This window comes from Pseudophryne corroboree, chromosome 5 (genome assembly GCF_028390025.1).
Source record: "Pseudophryne corroboree isolate aPseCor3 chromosome 5, aPseCor3.hap2, whole genome shotgun sequence".
NCBI classification, from domain to species: Eukaryota; Metazoa; Chordata; class Amphibia; order Anura; family Myobatrachidae; genus Pseudophryne; species Pseudophryne corroboree.
Window position 1 is genome coordinate 214,767,494 of NC_086448.1, and position 20,609 is coordinate 214,788,102.

Consider the following 20,609-nt stretch of genomic DNA (forward strand, 5'->3'; position numbering starts at 1 on the left):
CTTGTATAGGTGTATTGCAGATTTGCTCTTGGAACGCAAAGTCTATACTAACCAAGCTTTAGAAGAGGCAATATTTCACCATTTATCATTGAGTGAGCTGCTTCACACACCCTCATTATAACCCTCCATGACTACCTACAGCAGGAATTTAGATCTACATATTTTGCAAGTTTTTCGGGTAACCCTTCTTTTACACATGCAAATAAATATATTCTTCTTTGGAAAGTGTGGGGTGACTTCTATTGGAGATGTGTTAGATCCAGGAGGAACTATGCTTACATTTGAGGCGTAGTATGGTTTACACATCAACCATTTCCATATGTACTTACAAAGCAGACATTTCTGAAACCCCAGATTACAGACCCCTTAATGTCACTAATGTCATACTGTATGTTAGCAATAATACATATGGAACTCGATTTTTATATTCTGATTTGTTGTATTCCCTTAGGCATAAGCTTTGGAAATGTTGCTATTAATAATAATTGGTCTTATGATACACCAGAACTTGATTCTTCCAAAGACCTATTTAGATATGATGTTACAATTTAACATCTGCAGTCAGCGGCCTTATAATACAGTAGGTGCAGTACATGCTTGGATTATTAACAGAGCTCAATTAATAAAATAACAAGACCTCTCATGTTTGTAATTTTCTCTATTTCATTCTAATTTAAAGCCAGAAAACCAAAAGTTGTCCACCAGCACACTAAATAGTACTTGTAGTCCCTGCACTGCATGATAACAGTACTCAGTCAGGACCATGTACTTGTCTATTGTAAGGTCTCATGATATAGGCACATGAAGAAATACATCCAAATTAAGGGCTATCTTACCTAGGAGCCACCCCTGGGATCTCCAAACAGTTTACCATGCATTTCCATACAACAAATATCTCTTTATTTCTACTATCATATAGTTTTTAAAGTATTGTTGCAATTACTATTTAGTGTGCTGGGGGACAACTAGCCACGCTGGGAGTGTACATGGTGCCTAGATGTAGCAACAACGAGTGTGGCTACAACTCTACATAAATGTACGCAATTAGAGGTCTTGTTATCTAATTTATTGAACCACCCTCGTAGCTCAGACCCAGAGGAGACACATGGTAAAGGAGGAATCAGAGGCATAGCTGAAATGCAGAAACCCAAATGCCAATTTTTTTGCAAATTGTATCTTTTTGAATTGTATAAAAATTATAAAGTACTGTAACAAGATTGTTTAATTCATAAACAAGGTCTTTACTGTGAGACTAGTTAAGAAACTGGAAGATTATTGGGAGAAGAAATTTTACCCATACTAACTACAATTGTAATGCTATCCAAACAGCTCATACTTCTTACTTGGACTTGTTCCACTCCCCCTTACTAGACTTGTTGAAGCAGTCTCTGTTACATACTCTAGACCAGCGGTGGCCAACCTGTGACTCTTAAGCCACATATGGCTCTTTCTTTACTCAAATGTGGCTCCCAACACTCAAAGTCACGTGACCACAACAGATACAGAAACCGCTGCACTCCAGCCAGACACGCAGCAACACTACAGGGACTGAAAACTGAGGGAGCAAAATACTATAGGTGAGACATCCACTGGCAAAAAGAGGACACATAAGGGGCTGCTGCAATCACGGGCTTGGCAACCTTTAGCCTGGGGTTCAGACTCAAGCAAGCGGCCCCATTTTATATAGGGAATCTGCAGTCAAGTGGCCCTGGAACACTTATATTGCACTGGCCCAGGGGTCAGATGGCACCTTGCCCCCCACCCCCACCCCCTTCCCAGCCAGCCCCTGGGCACAAGTTGGGGGACTGCAGTGACATATGAGGGTGGGCTGGAGTGACACAAGTCGGGGCTGGCTGGAGTGACACATGGGGGAGTTGAAGTGTATTATGTGAATCTGGCTTTTTCAATATATTTTATATGGATTTGGCTTTTTCTATTATTTTATGTGAAAGTGACTATTTCAGTGTATTTTATGTTGGATCTTGCTTTAAAATATCTTATGCTGGATCTGGCTTTTTCAATGTATTTTATACCAGGGGTGTGTCCTAGCTGGCATAAAGCCACACCCCATTTTTGTACACGCGCCTTCGGCTCGATGTCGGCTCTTTGACGTACCTAACAAGATATTTTGGCTCTTTGTCTCTGCCTGGTTGGCCACCCCTGCTCTAGACTTTTATAGGATAGCCATGCTTGCAGACATGGAGCAAGGAGTCATAAGTTATATAAAAAAAAAGTGGGATATCTACATCTCAACATTTTTATTCTCCATTTCCATATTTTTTTTATTATTTGATTCGACTAACTGGTACATCTACTGTTGGCTGGCTGATTCCTCTTAAATGACATGTGTCTGGCTTGGTTACTCTGACCATTTGTAGTCCACACAATGCATGGTACTGTACAGTATTTCTTTATGATAGTTTTGACCTGTCAACATTTTAAATGTCGGTATTTTGACCTTGTCAAAATTTTAAATGTCGTATTTTGACCATGTCAGGATTTTGACCTTTTCGGGATTTTCACCATCGGGATTTTGATTGTAGATAAATTGACCGCATCCCGCTGTCACACAGTGCCCTATCTACTGCTGTCTTTTACCCTCAGAAATGCAGGAGTGCTAGTTCTTTAGCAGCCACTTCAATGTCACTGTGCGGCAACCCCCAAATATCTGTTATTTACCCAGTTACATGAGGAAGCTGCCCCCTGAGGGGCACTGAACCTTCACCACTGCACTCTAACGTAAAGCTCCAAACAGGCAGTGCTGTTTCTTGCGGCGGACAAAGCGTGCTGTCGCACGGGGTGACTCCTTGTCCTCCCCCTCCTCCCCGTCATTACTACTCTGCTTGGGGGGTGGAGTTTTGCGTAATGACACATTTGCATCGTGACATCATGATGCAAACGCGTCTTTACGCAAAACTTTGCACCCCGAGCGGAGTACAAATGACGGGGAGGAGGGGGAGCACCAGGACTCAGGACCGGCCGGTGGACGGGAGAAAGATGTGGGAGGGAGAGAGATGCTGGCGGGCGCATGCACACCACTGACAATGAGCACTACACAGCCCTGGCAACTGGCATTACACACAGCCCTGGCAACTGGCATTACACAGCCCTGGCAATGATCATGACACCCGTCCCAGAGCATGAAACCCCTGGTGACCAGCATGGATCCCAGAGCATGAAATCCCTGGCAACCAGCATGACACCCAGCGTGTGAAACCCTACACAACAAGCAGGTAATTTAAATGTAATTAGAAGCTTTAATGTAGAGCATAATGTATCAAGGGCATTGCGGTGTGTGGTATAATATGGTGCAGGGGGCATTACTGTGTGGGGCTTAATATGGTGGAATTCATTATTTTTCCCTTTGGTGGCCGTGATCTGTTGGTGCAGGGTCAAAATCTGGGGTGTAATGTAGTCTTTTCAGGCGGGACCATGCGAGATGACACCCATTTAGCAGGCTGCGCGCTCAAATTTGTAAAATTTTTTTATAATTATGGGGGGGAATTTTTATATATGTCAATGAGGGGGGGGTCGCCTTTTTAAAACTCGCACTGGAAGCCAAATCGGCTTGAAACAGCCCTGCAAACAGGACACAACCTATGGTTTACATTGTCAGCACAAAGCATGTACATACAGACACACTGCATGAATGGAAACAACTGTACATTCTGCATGTATGCTTTATGCACAGGGATAAGGGGGTAGAATATTGCAGTCAGACTAAGGGGTCTATTTACTAAGCCTTGGATGGAGAAAAAGTGGACGGAGATAAAGTACCAGCCAATCAGCTCCTAACTGTCATTTTTCAAACACAGCCTGTAACATGGCAGTTAGGAGCTGGTTGGCTGGTACTTTATCTCTGCGGACTTTATCTCCATCCAAGGCTTAGTAAATAGACCCCTAAGATCATAAAACTTTTCCGAATATTCGGCAGTTATATCCAGCATAGATTCTTCTTCCCACTAAGGGGACTCCTCTTGTAGCAGTGGTGAGATTATGCAGGCAGGAGACAGAATCTCTTCCCAGTAGTGATTTGCAATTTTGCAGGAGGCGGCCAGGACATGGAGAGGGGAACAAGCCACAGAAGGAAGGGAGAGAGGAGGAGGAGGAAGGGGGAGGGACAGGCTGTGATTGGCTGGGAGAGCTCTTGTCCCTCTCTGCACAACTAATACTGTCTCTTTTCCATCTCTCAAACAGCGGTGTCTCACGGTGCTGGGGAAGGGACTAATGCAGAGCTCCGCCATACTGCGGTACAGGGTCCTCTCGTCCAGGCCCTGCTGCTGTCTCTAGCTTTGCGATTCCCAACGGGGTTTTTGATGTATAATGCCAGATAGTGGGAGACTCAACTGTAAAAATGGGAGACTCCCGCAGGATGCGGGAGGGTAGTGAATTATGCTTAATTACAGTAGTACCTCAGTCAATTTAATTTAACCATCTGTGCTGAGCTATGGATATATTTAAAAGCTGGACAGTTAGGGTGCCTTGAGGACCACATTTGGGAACCTTTGATTTAGGGACTTTCATTCAAAATTACCAGTTTCAAGTTTTGATGGAATTATCTTAACAATAATTTTTCCTTTTAGAAATGCACATGAAAATGAATTTGAAGTATGAGCTATTTTAATGAATATTCCTTATTTTAAAAATTGTCATAAGCCATAATAGCTTAAAAGTAATATCACAATGCTGCACGTACTAAGTTAAAATAACTATATTTACAAGTTTTACTTTGTTCCTAATAATGTGCTTTGTATCATAACTTAGCTTAATAATTGTCTTGCATGATTATTCACAGCTTTATTCTCATTGTACGGCAGTATATTTCTACCAGAAGCACATTAAAGAAATGAGAAAACAAATTTCTGTTAATGGCAGTTATCATTAAATCTATATAATGTAATACATCATTATTTCTCATGTCATACTGTATATTAAAATACTAAACATTAGGTTAAAATGGGTCATATGTATGTTATTTTGAGGATTGACCCCCATTTTATTTTTAAATACATTAATTTTTTTGGTTAGAAACAAATTCATGACAATGCAGGTTATGAACCTACAGTACCAACAATTGTGACATCACTGACACTGAGACACGTAGCCATACCGCCCAACATTCTAAGGTTAAATTTGGGACCCTGCGTTCGCCCCAAAAAGGGGATATGGCCTCTCAGGAAGAAGTGTGGCTGTATTTCAAAGTTTGCTGTATATCAGGTGGTCCTATTGGACTTCTTATGATGAATGGCCCATTACCTAAAATATGTGGAAAGTAGCGTTTCTGCATGTGTTATGGGCCGTTTAATGACGATAGGCGCCAAGGAATGTCTTTCATACTTACTGCATACTTCCAGATAATGTCAGTCTTATGGGGACTCTGCAGGGAGCAGTTCAGCATTGCCAATATGTTTCCCACCCTAAAAAGTTAAAAGGAACAAAAATATGAAAGAAGATAATACTGATTACTCCCTATGACACCACTTCTCCTGCTGCTCTCTCTCTGCTGGGGGCCTCACATTCTCACACACACCCCAACCCGGGGGTCGCCATGGGGGTGGTGTTGGGATCCTTTTACCCTCAAGCTACACATACCAACTTATACCTCCAGAATCATCCCTTACATTCTCTACATTTGAGGTCCATGCAATATGCCTCTATCAACCTACTAATCTTCAAATTGCTGTCATTTACCGTCCACCTGGCATTTCCTCCAAATTCCTCGACAACTTTGCTTTCTGGCTACCTCACTTCCTCTCTTCTGACATTCCCTCCATTATTCTAGGTGATTTCAACATCCCTATCGATAACCCCACAAAATCACTTGCCTCTAAACTCCTTAACCTCACCTCTTCACTTGGTCTCTCCCAGTGGACCACCTCACCCTCCCATGTGAACAGGAGCTCACTGGATCTGGTTTTCACTCACCGCTGTGATATTTCTGATTTCTCCAATTCCCCTTTTCCCCTCTCTGATCACCACTTGCTCCCTTTCAACTTATCTATCTCTGCTTCCCCATCTCTCCCTCCTAAGGCTACCATCACTAAGCGTAACATTGAGGCTATTGACACCTCATCCCTATCCTCCCTGTTTGACTCACTTCTCTCTCCTCTTCTCTCTCTCACATGCCCTGAACAAGCCACATCCCTATACAATGCATCTCTTACTTCTGCCCTTGACTCTATTGCTCCACCAACCACTATTCACCCTCGCAGATCAACACCTCAACCCTGGCACACTAAATGCACCAGATATCTACAAAAATGCTCACGTACTGTCGAGCGACAGTGGAGGAAATCACGCTCTAATGCATACTTCCTCCATTTCAAATTCATGCTCTCATCCTTCAGTGCTGCCCTTTCCCTCACTAAACAATCATACTTCAATATCCTCATCTCTACCCAGTCTTCCAACCCCCGCCACCTCTTTGCCACTGTTAACTCCCTCCTCAGCCCACCACCACCTCCTCTCCCTTCCTCATTGTTTGCTCATGACTTTGCCACTTATTTCACATCCGAGATTGACTCCATACATCAGAACATCACGTCCCACCAGCCAAGCAACCAGCCACCACCCATCCCTTGCCACCCCACCCCTTCCCTCTTACCAGCTCTGACATCTTTCTCCCATGTATCTGGCGAGGAAGTCATGGCCCTCATTTTTGTTTGGTAAATCGTATCTGCTTCAGGAAATTACCCAAATGATGGCACCGCAGACACTTTGGGACACCCTATAATGCATAACAATAATCATCATCATCATCATCATTACCATCATCATCATCATCATCATCATCATCATAATAATAATAATAATAATAATAAAAGACTGTGAAGGTAACAGTATTTTTCAGAAGATGAATAATTGTAATAATGAAAAGCAAACTTCCTCTAGACAGTGCACATACTGTACTTACAGTAAGCACACCCCGTTGCCTTACTGCTCGTCCCCTGATCTACAGGTAAGTGTTCTGTGTCACATAATTATTGTATGGGTTACCATTCCAGCATTACCTGTCAGATATTGGCAATGTATTTATGCAAGACTAGATTTTCATTCCAGCCTAAAAAGTCTCTGGGACCTGAATGAATGTATCTAGTACATCAGGTCTCCCAGGACTGCTCAAATTGAGTTTGCCATGTATTTGCCAGTTTCTTTTCCAATTGTTCCTCCCAGTCCGTGGTGTCTATCAAGATACTAAAGAATGAATTATTCATTTGAGTCCATTCCTGCCTGATAATTCCCCTGACTTTGCTAAAACATTATATTTTTTTGACAAAGGCTAATCCGTTTCTATTCTGCTGTACTGATTCTATAGAGATGAATATATGTCTCCTGTCCAGTCTGGCCGCCTATCCGCAGCTTTCCCCTTGTACTTACTGAATTCATTAGGCTGTGATACAAACAGCTATTGACATGCTAGCAAGCAGCACAGGATTCACAATGCACTTGTTTATAAATAATACATAACAGATTTTATACCACAATTTGTTTTATACAAGGATCTTTCCTTTCAGTCCCATTTTGTATTTCATACACAACTAATTTTTAGTGTATTTACATTTTATGTAATCTCCAGAAACTGCACATCTGCCGTTTCAGATGGTTATTTTTAACAGATTTTGAATAAAGATATGTTCAGTAGTTCCAATACTATTTAAGAACTGCAGCTGTACCCAAAAAAGACGCCGGGATCCCGACCGCCAAGAATGCCGACAGCTGCGCCAGGGCTATTCCTACTCATGGGTTTCTATGACATCCATAGAGTGGGAATAGAACCTGTGGCGAGCGCATTGAACAAGGGGGCTTTCTAGTCCTCATCCCGCTGCCGGCATTCTGGCGGCTGGGATCCCAGTGTAGGTATTCTGCCCTCCGGGATTCCAGCCACCAGGGGTTCCATCCCCAACCCATTGCAACAATAGTACTACTGCTACTACTAAAAACAATGATAATTATACCAACAAAAATAATAACAAATAGACACTGTAGATAGGGGGTAGCATATTGGCCACGTTCATTTTTCGGCCGTAAAATATAGACCAATGGTCATTATCAGGCTATCCAATTATAACATGTTTTTTTTTCGGATGAAAACACAAGAGATCAGGGATAAGTTCTAGGATCTATGTGTTATCGTGGCACTGAAAGCTTTCCATGCTGGGGGCACACAAAACATAATCCCCGATTAATTCCCCAGTGGCGCACGTAGGGGGGATTCTGAGTCCCCCGAAAGCCCCCAGATGGACCAAATATTTTTTAAATCTTAGCTGTGATCTGGCAATTGTAGACCCGCCCCTGCTTTATGTAGTGTTTCGTGGGTCTGTCAGGATGGGCGGAGCCAATATGACAAGATTCTCATATAATCACGTCATATTGGCTCCGCCCCTCCACACAAATATCGGCCGTGAGGAGGTGGGACATTCCAGTTATGTCGTGGGGGCTTAATGATGAATAATGTAAAGAAAAGGATCAAACAGGAAAAATACAGCGCTGTTCTCAATATATTTCCTATATATTTCATATATATCGTCAAATATATTGTTCACTTCCACCACATTAGATATGGATTTGAAGAAAGTCCAGCATATATCGTTAGTAAATGTAAAAAGTAAAACTTCTTTTATTGAAAACATCCATTAAAAATCTCTCAATAAAGCATGGGGCAACTTCAGCAGGAGAAACGGAACATATGTTTGGTTCTATAGATGTACTCCTGGGTACCTCCATACATCTTACAGGGTTTAATTAAAAAGACATATAGTTTCTTCTATTCATTATACTATCCTTTGTTAAATATATATCCATCCCATTTTTCCAATACATATATTCCACATCATTTCATATACAGAGTGCATGTCTGCAACCATAAGCAGCACTACAAAATATAAACAAATGAGGATAAAGGGCTGTTTTATTTTGTTTTGGATCATAGGAACCACTTTATCTCAAAACGTTCATTCAAGCCTCTCGGCTGAAGTGTTTTTAGTTCTTTTATCCACCACATCTCCTTCCTAGCCAATGCTGCTGCCACGTCATTCCGCACATAGATGGAAATCCTCCCCATGAACCCAATGTTTGCTCATGTGCCCGGTATTGGGGCTAATTGGAGAACCCTCGGCGAATCCATTAGCTGCGGAAAATCACTGCAGCTATTTGGATACCGACGATAGATAGATAGATAGATAGATAGATAGATAGATAGATAGATAGATAGATAGATAGATAACTGTAATAAGAACAGTTGTAGCAATAACACCCTTCATCATTATCATCATCATTATCATAATAATAATAGATAGATAATAACTGCAAAAAGAACAGTTTTAGCAATAACACTATTAATAATAATAATAATAATAATAATAATAATACAGCAACAACCACTGATAGATAGATAGATAGATAGATAGATAGATAGATAGATAGATAGATAGATAGATAGATAGATAGAACATTGATCAATTAGAATATAAACAGACCTCTTACATCTCTCATTTGGTAGCAAAAAAGCTGTTAGTTCCCATGGAAACTTTCTTACATGTGTCAATCACCGACTCATAAGTGCTCTAATTGCTGTATATACATAATGTACCATATGTAGGATTTGAAATAAAAAATATGTTTATTAAAAGTATATAGCATAATCAGTGTTTCATATTTCAGCTGAATGCTTGAAACAGTCATGATTTTAAAATGGATTGAACATTCTTTGCTAAGGATATAGCTTTCTCTGTATGTGGGGAGGAAGGAGTTATAATTATAGTACAATGTCCTCAACATAACTGGATTATGGAACAGCACATTGGTGTGATGTGGATTTAATATAAATGTTTCCTTTTTGTTTTTGATAGTCTTTTTTTATTTTGATACACTTGTCTATAATGTACCATAATAACAAAACTGATAAGAATCTTCTTCCTGGCCAAGATCCAGTCTAGAGTTATTACAGTACATTAATGAGATCCTATTATATGGGGGTGTTTTGTATTTAATGAACACTTTTAAATGTATTTAAAAATGACAATGTGTCAAAGCTGATAAGGTAGTTCATAGAATACATATTCATTGTTCTACTATGGCTGCTTCTACTGTACTTCCCACAGCTGCCCAGAATACCCTGTCTTGCACTGATGAGTTTGAAGCAGGACAAACAGCTTTGCCTGCATGTGAACTCTGTGTGAGCAAAAATATGTGTCATGCTCTATCAACCCAGAGAGAAGGACATAGGACTGCCATGTACAGTAAATTGAATTTTCCTGAAATTTCTTCTTCTTACCAGGAAACTCTACCTGATATCTCCCTTTTGCTATTCATGTTAGTGAGGCTGCTTTTGTATCTTTTCACAGTGTTGACCAGAACAGCCTATGCTGTAGTGATGGGACGAGGTGTAGTAAAGTGCCATGGTGTCCGGATCATGTGTATGTTTTGGTGCCCCCCTCCCCTGTACTGAATTGGGGGCCTAGCCAATATGTGGTAGCATGTTATATTTGAAAAGAAACAATATTTAAAAATCTTAAATTGGTGACAGGACCGGTTGTAGACCTAGTGGAGCTGGAGCGCAGGGTAATTACTCTCAATAAGTGGCTTAGCCCATTCTAAAGGGGGGTACTCATGGAGCGATCGCTGCTTAAATCTAAGCAATCTGACTAGATTGCTTAGATTTTAAGCAGTGATCACTCCGTGTGTACCCCTCACAGCGATAGCGATGCGCAGCCCCGCGCATCGCTATCGCTGGTGCTAGATTGGCCTGCATGCAGGCCAATCTAGCAGGTCGCTCATTTCACACGCTGGGTGAAATGAGCGCCCCCCCCGTTTCCCCCCGCACCCCCGCACGCTCAGCACACCTCACACTGTGCTGAGTGGGTGGAGAGATGTGTGCTGAGCGGTTCGCTCAGCACACATCTCTCCCAAATCGGGCCGTGAGTACTGGCCTTAAGGCTATTCCTTTCAATTACAAAAACATATAGTTTGGTAATATTTGAAGGAATAATTCCAGATGAGGGGTTTGACTCCATCAGCATAAGATATTGATTAGCTAGTGTGGTGTATTACCCTAAATCACCATCACCAGTGTGTGTCCATCAGCATAAGATATTGATTAACTCATGTGGTGTATTGCCCTAAATCACCATCACCAGTACACTCTGAGCAGGAATGGAATTAGCTTGACAAACTTCAGGCTGGAAAGAGGGTGTCATCTCTGAAATTGGCTGAAATCCCTAACTGAGACTGACTGACCATTTGGGGTCTTCACCTAGTATGAGACACCGAGAACTTCCACTGGAACTGAAGCACTTACATCAGCTACTAAGGCTATGGACTCGGGTGACTCTTCCTTCAAAAATGTTAGGCTGAAGTCCTTTGTCCAGACAAACAGATAGAACCGAATTTGGTTCTGTAATACTTAAATTACCTTCAATAGGCTGAGTCTTTATCTCTCCCATCTCTGGAGAGTCTAACTTGATTGAAGTCACAGAACCTAGAACTTCCTTGGATGAGACAACCTCAGACAATTCTTTTTTTAAATGCTTTGGCACTTTAAATGAGTTCTTTGAAGTTGAGACAGATAGTGGACATATGGAAGCAGAAGCAAGGTTAGTTTGAGATTCCTTTGATGGGTAAAAAGATGTTGTTATCACTGGAACTGTCTGGCAGAAGTTCCCAGTTGATACTGGCAGTACACAAGGAACTCCATTCTGAGGTGAGACACTTGAGGCACTGGCTAACTCCTCCAGTACTGCGGTAACTGCATCACCTGCTGTGACTGTGGACTCTGGGCTTGTAGACGAGGAAGCAGAAATGGAGTTAGGCTGAAGTCTTTTATTGGGACAAACTGACGTAAGTTCTTTACTCGGACCAATGGATGGAGCCAGATCAGAACTGGAGATATCTGAATTGACTAGAACTGGAAACTGAACTGGACAAATCAACAGAACCACATTAAGTCCAGAATGCCTTGAAACGGAGAATTGGACGGGACCAGACTGAGTCCGTATGAACTTAAACAGGCAGGAACAGAGTCCAAAAGTTCAGACGGTCCATCTAGGACCAGGATCATGCTGGCTGCCAACATGGTGGCGCTCTCCGAAGATGGCAAGCAGGAACTCATGTTTACATCTGTGGCACTAAGAATTCCACTTAGGAACTTGGCACTGGATAATTCCCTTGGTGCTGAAACTCTGGAGACCTCTCCTGGGATTGACGAATCAGACACCTCTCCCAGGGTTAACTTTCCAGCACCACTCCTGGGGTTAACAGATCACAAACTCCTCTTTGTATAGACAACGCAGATGCTACTTCTGAAGGCTGAACATCGGATACCCCTCCTGGGGCCAGGAAATCAGATGCTTCTTCAGATGCTGCAGAGTCTAGCGCTCTTCCTGAAAGTTCAGATGCCCCTCCATGGGCTGCAGAAGCAGATGCCCCTCCTTGGGCTGCAGGAGCAGATGCCCCTCCTTGGGCTGCATAAGCAGATGACCCTCCTTGGGCTGCATAAACAGCTCTTTAACTTTAAGTGGTTTACTTTGAACATTCTCTCCTGGACACTCAACTTGGAATAGGGTCTTTTAATCACAGGACCCCAGCCATAAATTTGAGTCTCTTTTTGAGGAGCCTTCTTGACATCCCGATCAGAAGTAACAGATTCGGCCACTGTAGATGACATGTAGGATGACTTAAAGACGCTGGCACTGTGATGCTGAGACATATCTATGTTTCTTTCCTTGCGGAAGGGAACAATAACTAATCAGGTGACCTGCACCCCCACAGTAGAAGCGCAGGTGAAGCTGCCTGCACTGGTGACTTTCAGCTTCTGACAGCTTGAACCATGGGTAACTTCTAAACTTATCTTCACTCTGTGCAGGAGACGAGAGCTTGGCACTGAGAGTGTCTGTAACAGGAATTTCTTTGGTCTTAGGAAATTGTGAGGAGGTCGAGTGTACTTTAAAGAATTTCTGGTATTATCTGAATAATTTTGGAAAGAAAATTTTGCAATGGTTTAAACAGTTCATGTAGAATCTTCAGATGTATGTGATTCTCAGCAAAATGAAACTGAGGGGACCAAGGACAACTGAGTGTGAAGGTCTCACTCTCAGGAGACATAAAGTTAGAAGAATGTCCTAAGGATTTGTTTGGAGTGAGAAATTGTAGATGAGCCACTGGAGCATTGGCAGATGGAGCCAGCAGAACTGGAACCACTGGGCTAGGACCTGCATGGACTGGAGCAGTAACTGGTGTCATTAACACAGAGTGGATTCTGTCAAGGCAGACTGTTGTAGATACTGAATTACTTGTTTATGTGCAGCCTCCTTTGCCTTCACTTGGGTGGCTAAATTCGTAAGTGCCACTACCACTGGCTTTGGAGCTGGATTGGGATCCATATTTGGGCCTGTGCAAACTGTCACGGTTTGGTGCACAAGGTTACCTGGGTTAGGGGATGACTGACGTCCAGGGTCTGAGGCTTGGAGCTGGAGTCAAGGAGTCTGAATATAGCTAATTTGCATGGGATTTGGGTAGCCATGAAAACTGCCTTTGATACGAGTTCAAGGTTACTAACCATGCAGTGGTAATGTACCGGACTGGGTACCAGCTGAAGAAAGCTGGTCCAGACTATTTACCAGCTGAGGAAAACAGCTTGACCAGTCTGGCTACTGGCTAAACAGATGCTGCTGGACCAGACTGGCTACCGGCTGAAGAGATTCTGCTGGGCCGGACTGGCTACTGGCTGAGGAATACAGCTGGACCGAACTAGTTACCGGCTGAGGATATGCAGGACCGGACTGGTTACTGGTTGAGGATATGCAGGACTGGACTGGTTACCGGATGAGGATATGCAGGACTGGACTTGTTAATGGCTGACGATATGCAGGACTGGATTGGTTACCGGCTGAGGATATGCAGGACCGGACTCGTTAATGGCAGAGGATATGCAGGACTGGATTGGTTACCGGCTGAGGATAGGCATTACCAAACTGGTTACTGGCTGAGGATATGCTGGGCTTGATAGTTCCACATGTAAAAAACAAAACAGGTTTACTTGTCACACTATGTGACTAGTTGCATAGGCCCTGAATGCATGCAGCTGGACTTCCTTTAAACCCCCTGCTGGGCTGTTATTGGCTGCAGGGAAACTGACTAGTCGGACTGAGTCTTAGGTTGCTGTTGGAGATCAGCTGGAAATCATGGAATGCAGCAATGTCAGAGAGTATCATAGACTGCACACAGGAGCTTCAATAAACCTCAGGCACACAAATAGTTAACAACTGGTCTGAGAACGCTGCTGCAATCTGGAATCTGTGCACCTGTGCAATCAGCCTAGGAAGGTGCTGCAGTTTGGGAACTAGTATGCACAGCAGATACTGGGGTCAGAACATGAAATAAGAATTTCAGGAGCAAGGCTGTGTGAACTCTAGGATACTGGACCAGAGGACAGGAAACTGAGGTAAGACACAGCGCTGGTTACTACAACATATAAGAATCTAGTCAGGTTCATAACAGACCTGACTTTACAACCCCCAATTCCTCATTGAAAATAAAGCCCCAAATGTGATCCCCCCACAGTCCTGATAACGCCCAATCTGTGAATGAAAATAATGCCTCAAAACTGACCCCCCGACCTGATAATCTCCCAATGCCTCAATGAAAATAATGTCCCAAATGTGACCTCTCCACAGACCTGAAACCCCCCAAACTCTTAATTAAATGAAGGTATCAAAATCCCCCCCGTTATTTGATAATCCCCCAATGCCTCAATAAAAATAATACCCTAGAACTGCGATCCCAGACCTGATAATCCCATTACGTTTCAACGAAAATAATGTCCCAGAATTGCCCGAGGAGCAGAGAGTGAGAGCTGTATTGCAGCAGCCTAAGGGTCAGAGAGAGCTGCACCGCAGCAGCTTGAGGGGCTGAGAGAGGAGCTGCAGCAGCCTGAGGGGCAGAGAGAGGTGCTGCAGCAGTCTGAGAGACAGAGTGAGGTGCTGCAGCTTTGAATGCAGAGAGAGGTGCTGCAGCAGCAGCTGAGTCAGAGTGAGGTGCTGCAGCATCAATGTAGAGAGAAATGCTGCAGCAGCCAGGGCAGAAAGAGGTGCTGCAATAGTGGCAGGAGCAGAGAGAGCTTCTGAAGAAGCCAGGGCAGAAAGAAGTGCTTCAGCAGCTAGGGAAGAGAGAGCTACTGCAGCATCTGAAGTAGAGACATGTGCTGCCGTTTACAGGAAAGAGAGAGGTGCTGCTGCAGCGGGGGCAGAGAGTGGTGCTGCAGGACAAAACTTACCCTGCTTCACAGATACAAGCAGACAGCGAGACATACTGTATAAAGTGGGTGGCAGAGCCTCATGTGCCGGCTGTCAGTGTCGCCTGCTGTGGTCTCTGGCCTGCCCTGTTCCCTACCTAGTCTTAAGAGTCTGAGTCAGTCTGTGTCCCCTCTGCTTCTCTGTTTTGCAGCTGCCAGTACAGTGGCCCATGGGAAGGGGGGTGACAGGCAGCAGTACACTCTCTAACTTTTTCAGCGCCCGGAGTTTGCACTCCACCAGAGCCACCCTTGCTACACCCCTGGTGATGAACCATAGAAAACTGAATCATACAGTGCCCACCAGCATGATGATATACAATGATGTCTTGGCAGCCCATGAAGCCATCTAAAGAGTGGAGAAGTGGACAAGTTGCCCATAGCAACTAATCAACTTTTAGCAAGCATTTATCTAGTACATTCTATAAAATGATACATAGAAGTTGGCCAATTTAGCTGTCATTATCCTCTCCCGCCGCTCCACATCTGCCACTCCTCTACAACAAAACCTGCACTGGCTCCCCTTCCCCTACAGATTCCTCTTCAAACTCCTCACCCTCATTTACAATGCCCTCTCCAACTCCACTGCTCACTACATCTCCAACCATATCTTCCTGCATTCTTCCTCCTGCCCACTCCGGTCAGCCAATGACCAACGCCTGACCTCTACCCTGGTTACTACATCCCATGCATGAATCAAAATTTTATCTGTGCTGCCCCCCTTCACTGGATGAGCTCCCTCGCTCTATTAGACTCTCCCCAACCTTGCAAAGCTTCAAACAGGCAATGAAAATCCACCTGTTCATCAAAGCAAATCCTTCTGCATAACCTAGTTTTAAGGCCAGTCTCCCAACCCACTACCTCATGCCTTGGCCATCTATGTCTTGCTTACTTCCAGGATTCAGGTTGCCAGAATTCCGGCGTCGGGATTCAGGCTGTCAGAATTCTGGCGCCGGGATCCCATCAGTTGGGTAATCATACTGATCCCCCTCACAGGGCATGATCAACCAATAGGCTGACTGCCTATCGGACCTGGGTGGTCATTCCGAGTTGATCGCTAGCTGCATTTGTTCGCAGCGCAGCGATCAGGCTAAAAAACGGCAGTTCTGCATATGCGGTGCAATGTGCATGCGCGTTGTACGAGCACAATGAACGATTTAGTTTTGCACAGGATCTAGCGAAGCATTTCAGTCACACTGGTGGCCGCAGAGTGATTGACATGAAGTGGGCGTTTCTGGCTGGCAACTGACCGTTTTCAGGGAATGTTCGGAAAAACGCAGGCGTGCCAGGAAAAACACAGGCGTGGCTGGCCGAACGCTGGGCGGGTTTGTGACGTCAAAACAGGAACTGAACAGTCTGAAGTGATCGCAAGCGCTGAGTAGGTTTTGAGCTACTCTGAAACTGCACAAAAAAACTTTGTAGCTGCTCTGAGATACATTCGTTCGCACTTCTGCTAAGCTAAAATACACTCCCAGTGGGCGGCGGCATAGCGTTTGCACGGCTCATACAAACTGCTAGCGAGCAATCAACTCGGAATGACCACCCTGGTGTGTCCATGTCCCAAGACTAATGAGGGTGGCTGTGTCACAGTTCTTAGGTACCATTTTATTATTATGGGGACCCAGGGTGGGGGCTACAATTTGCATCAGCAAACAATAATTGAATCTGTGGTACATTTTGACACATAATTACAGATTTTTAGCTGAATATAAGTGAAAAAATTGGTGGTGGAGGGTGGGGAAGGTGGCACCTCTGTATTAGCCTAGGGTGGCTGGAACCCTTAATAAGGCCGTATTCCTGCTATAAGGCCGCCTTTTGCTTGCTCGCACCTCAAGTCACCTGTTTGTCTCCGCCCACCCCTAGATTGTGAGCACCTTGGAGCAGGGCCCTCTTAACTCCCGTTCTCACAACCCTCTTCTCTCACACTTCCATTACAGCTCTCTCCTACATAGCGAATACCTACACCTCCTCTCGCTCATTACTGTTTATCGCTTCCAGTGGCTGCCTGCCCACAGTAGTATGACAACTACTCCTTAGCTTCCTTTCATCTCAGCTGTAGTGTGTACTGATAATTGTGTTACTAATTGTTACCTGTGCTCGGTTTTAGTTTTTCTGTTACTGTAATGTTAAGTTCTGTGTGCCCTGTATAACACTTGTGGCACCCTATAAATAAAATGTAATAATAATATTAATAATCTTTAAAACCTAGTCTGTGCCATGGCAGTTATGAGCTGATTGGCTGGTACTTTATCTCTCGCACCACGGCGTCTGCAAATGCACTGCTCCCAGCACCTGCCAGATCCTTTGCATAGTTGCTGGGACCAGGGCTCCGCTGCTTATGGCTACCATTTAGTACATACATAGGTTCAGTACATAAAGAAAAGAGGTTACAATGTGTACATAGGTGGTCATTCCGAGTTGACCGCTCGCCAGCTACTTTTAGCAGCCGTGCAAACGCATAGTCGCCGCCCATGGGGGAGTGTATTTTTGCTTTGCAAGTGTGCGAACGCTTGTGCAGCCGAGTGGTACAAAAATTTTTGTGCAAAACAAGACCAGCCATGTAGTTACTTATTCTGTGCGATGATTGCAGCGACGAAGGTCTCAGAATTGACGTAAGATACCCGCCCTGCAAACGCCTGGACACGCCTGCGTTTTCCCAAACACTCCCAGAAAACAGTCAGTTGACACCCATAAATGCCCTCTTCCTGTCAATCTCCTTGCGATCGGCTGTGTGAATGGAATCTTCGCTAGATCCAGTTCACAGCAGCGATGCTCTTTGTGCCTGTACGACTCATGTGCACATTGTGGTGCATACGCATGTGCAGTTTTGCCATTTTTTTACCTGATCGCTGCGCTGCGAAAATCGGCAGCGAGCGATCAACTCAGAATGACCCCCATAGTACATAGACCTGGTCTGTCAAGGAGGAGTCCAATATGACATAAACCACGCCCACTTCAGTGGAACAATATGTAAAGATGGCCCCAATATTATACACATTGAGACATGGACACTTATGCACACAATGCCACACCTCTAAATACCAGAACCCAATAGATTTCCTGGCGGTTCTGTACATAATAACTGTCCGATGGGCACGTCTGAGATGAGCAATAACAGTTTAGACCAACTATATAAAGAATGACCTAATTTATTATTATTTATTAACAGTTTCTTATATAGCGCAGCATATTCCGTTGCGCTTTACAATTAGAACAACAGTAATAGAACAAAACTGGGTAAAAACAGACAGACATAGAGGTAGGAAGGCCCTGCTCGCAAGCTTACAATCTATAGAGTGTTACTATACTGTACATTCTGGTGTTTATTCATGGAACTCTGTTATACTGTACATGAGTTTTACATTTTTAAGGAAAGTAAACCAATTTTAATGGACTCCTTTGTTTTGTAACTACATAACTCATTCAAGGGAAATATCAATCACTATTAGAGTCATGCATGACACATATTTTCATTTTTTATTTAGAACCTTTTCTTTCTCCTGAACTGGATTATTCTGGTTAAGAAAAAGCAGAGAATAGAGATCTATCTGCAGTAGACCTCACTGGAGCCTTCCGCTGCCTGTCAAGCTTGATGCTCTTATAACGTTTAAAGTACTGGTTAAATTCCCACAGGTGAGCATATATGTCAGCTCCGGTTACTCTTAGCTCCACCATCCTGAAGGCCAGAGGCTTAAGGTTGCACCTCCACCAGATGCCATATGCTACTCCCCTGCCGCCAGATCCCTTCATCCTCTTTTATGCACTCATATTAAACAAATAAATACATAGAAATCTAAAAATAATTGTATTTAAAAAAAATACATTTTGTAAAGTTTTGAAACAAAAAAGTTTAATATTTTCCGGTGGTTCTCTTACATTATAAGTGGGAACCAGGGTGGTACTGTAAACGTAATATCCAATAGATTAGGTGTTCAACAAAGTTCGCAGGGAACTTGAGGGAAAGAATGGAGTTATTTCCTTTCCCACAGGGAACATTATAGAATGTATAACACTACAGCTTAGTCAATTCATCACAGCATGTTCACATATTTCCCTACTAAATTTAATCATAGAAGTACTAATTAAACATTAGTTAAATTGCCAAAAACATTTTTTATGTTATAGAAATGTAACTATAAATGTAGACTGGAAAGTATCCTGTTAAAAAAAGCTTGGCTACGTTAATTTTGTTTAGGCATTTATTCATTCCTTTAGAAATAGAGAAAAAGAGAAGATTATGGGAGTTATTCCGACCCGATCGCTCGCTGCAGTTTATCGCATCGCAGCGACCGGGTCGGATCTGCACCGGCGCATGCTGGATGGCCGAAGGCCGTTGTAAAATAGCGATCGCCTCTGCCTGATTGACAGGCAGAGGCGGTTGCTGGGAGGGAGTGTACTGGACGGCGTCGTTAAGCCATTTAGGGGCGCAGTCCGGCCAACGCAGGCGTGGCCAGACCGTTGGGGGGGGGGGGGGCGGGCCGATGCAGCTGCGTGACGTCACATGCAGCTGCTGCGACCCAGGCAGCGAAGAGGTAATCCTGTCCAGCCGCAGGAGGTGCGCTGACCGGGAGTTACTCCTCAAATGCAAAAGCATCGCCGCTGTGCGATGCTTTTGGATTTCTGTGGGGGAGGGGGGGCGGCACTGACATGCAGGGCGGACTAGCCCTATGCTTGGCACCCCCTCCCCCCGCACGTCTGAGTGCCTGAATTTAGCACAGCTACGATCAACTCGGAATGACCCCCTATATCATAGCTATAAGAGATATTCGCAAGTTTTGAACCAGTTCAAAATTCGCAGCTTGCATTTAAGGTCCCCATTTGTTTTGTTTCTACTATTTAAATAATATTTTTAAATAAAACATTACTTAAAAAAAAAACATTTATACAGTATATGTCATTAGCTTGATTTTAACTAAATTTACTAATCATTCTCAAATGTTTCAAATTGTGACATTCAGTTTAGCCAATGTGCACATAGGGGGTGATTCAGAGATGGACACAGTCATGCATCTGTACGCATGCGTGACTCTTCAACTTGCGCCCACATCCCTCCAGGATACAGCCACAAGGTGATTAACAGTGGTGGGCATTCAGGAAGGGGGCGTGTTTGAGCGTTGTGGGGGCTGAAACGGGGGAGTGTCACGAACGTTTTTAGGGCGGCTGCGTGATAACACACGTAGCTGCTCTGATAAAAAATGGCGGAGGACAACCTGCCTGCCAGCACAGCCTGGCTGTGCTGGCAGAGGTCAACCACTATCGACCTCTGCCCTGTGCTGGGCGGCCTCCAGCTGTGGATGCAATGATCTACGTCTATCTCTGAATAACC

General features: G+C 43.9%; 1 long non-coding RNA gene across 1 annotated transcript in view; it reads left to right on the forward strand.

Moving 5' to 3' along the window:
- The first annotated feature begins 18,772 nt into the window (after positions 1-18,772).
- Positions 18,773-20,609, forward strand: part of LOC134928937 (uncharacterized) — a 118,066-nt gene continuing 116,229 nt past the window's right edge. Inside the window, exon 1 of the long non-coding RNA XR_010178140.1 lies at positions 18,773-18,916. This is a non-coding gene — a long non-coding RNA (uncharacterized LOC134928937). The remainder of the gene's footprint in view (positions 18,917-20,609) is intronic.